This window comes from Elephas maximus, chromosome 13, assembly GCF_024166365.1.
Source record: "Elephas maximus indicus isolate mEleMax1 chromosome 13, mEleMax1 primary haplotype, whole genome shotgun sequence".
Taxonomy (NCBI): Eukaryota; Metazoa; Chordata; class Mammalia; order Proboscidea; family Elephantidae; genus Elephas; species Elephas maximus.
The window spans coordinates 12,533,434-12,535,157 of record NC_064831.1 but is presented as its reverse complement, the minus strand read 5'-3'; the positions used below and the strand labels follow the sequence as shown (position 1 = coordinate 12,535,157).

The 1,724-nt window shown below is 44.0% G+C and overlaps 1 pseudogene; it reads left to right on the top strand.

Moving 5' to 3' along the window:
• The first annotated feature begins 653 nt into the window (after positions 1-653).
• On the top strand, positions 654-1,238 carry LOC126057297 (riboflavin kinase-like; annotated as a pseudogene).
• The last annotated feature ends 486 nt before the right edge of the window (positions 1,239-1,724 follow it).

The following is a 1,724-nucleotide window of genomic DNA, read 5'->3' as shown; positions in this document are numbered from 1 at the left end:
AACCAAAGGCGTAAAGGAAAGAACAGTCCAAAAAAGTAATGGACCACAAGTATCACAACCTCCATCAGCCTGAGCCCTGAAGAACTAGATGAAGCCTGGCTGCTACCACCAACAGCTATGACAGGGATCACAATAGAGGGTCCTGGACAGAGCAGGAGAAAAATGTAGAACAAAATTCAAATTTGCAAAAAAAAAAAAAAAAAAGACCAGGCTTACTGGTCTGACAGTGACTGGAAGAATCCCTGAGGCTATGGACCCCTGACACCCTTTTAACTCCGAACTGAAGTCACTCCTGAAGGTCACCCTTCAGCCAAAGATTAGATAGGTCTATAAAACAAATAATAACACACATGAGGAACGTGCTTCTTACTTCAGTCATGCATATAAGACCAAAAGAGCTACACTTGTCCAAAAGCAATGACAAGAAGGCAGGAAGGGACAGGAAAAATGGATGGATGGAAACGGGGAATTGGGGTGTGGGAGAGTGTTGACACATCTCAAGGATTGCAACCAACGTCACAAAACAATTTGTGTAGGTCCTGCTGCTACCTGGGTGGAGACGCAGCTCTTGAGTAGCCCAGCGGCTTCTGTTGGGTCAGCTGCGTGAGGGACCTGCCACTGCGCGTTGTCGGCCCAGCCCGGGTCCTGGCAGCGCCTCTATGGGGGCTCTGCCGGACGCGTGGACCAGGCCGCAGGCCGTGCCCCAAACTCGCGGCGACATGAGGCACTTGCAGTACTTCGGGCGGCCAGGTGGCTCAGGGCTTCGGCCCGCGGCTCCAAACAGCTGGGCATCCCCACAGCTAACTTTCCTGAAAAAGTAGTAGATAATCTTCCAGCTGATGTCTCCACTGGCATTTATTATGGTTGGTTCAGTGTTGGAAGTGGAGATGTTCATAAGGTGGCGGTGAGCACAGGATGGAACCCCTACTTCAACAATAGGAAAACGTCCGGGGATACTCATATCATGCATACCTTCAAAGAAGACTCCAACCAATGAAGACTCCAACCAAAGACGACTCCAACCAAAGAAGACTACTGTGGGGAAATCCTCAACGTGGCCATCGTTGGCTACCCGAGACCAGAAAAGAACTTCGATTCTTTAGAATCACTTATTCCAGCAATTCAAGGTGATATTGAGGAAACTAAGAAACAATTAGATTTACCAGAACATTTGAAACTCAGAGAAGACAATTTCTTCCCAGGTTCCTAAAAGCAAAATACTGAATGGCTACTGCTGAAAAGTCATCTTATCTATTCATTCACATTTTTCTAGTATTTCACTATTCATAACTCTGCAGTCTCATCTTGGTTATATTTTAAAAATCAAACATTTTCCTACAGCTGTGAAATTGTTTAAACATCACAATGTAGTGACATAGGGTCGCTATGAATCGGAATCGACTCAACGGCAGTGGGTTTGTTTTTTGGTTTTGGTTTGTAAAACCTATCATGCCACAGTATTAAAAAGATTAATTTAAAAATCAAGGCTCTTTTTCATGCATTATGTTAATGAAAACCTTAAAATATTTTCAAAATATACCACGAGAAACGTCTTATATTCTTTTTTTTTAATTAACTTTTATTAAGCTTCAAGTGAACGTTTACAAATCCAATCAGTCTGTCACATATAAGTTTACATACATCTCACTCCCTTCTCCCACTTGCTCTCCCCCTCTTGAGTCAGCCCTTTCAGCCTCTCGTTTCCTGACAATTTTGCCAGCTTC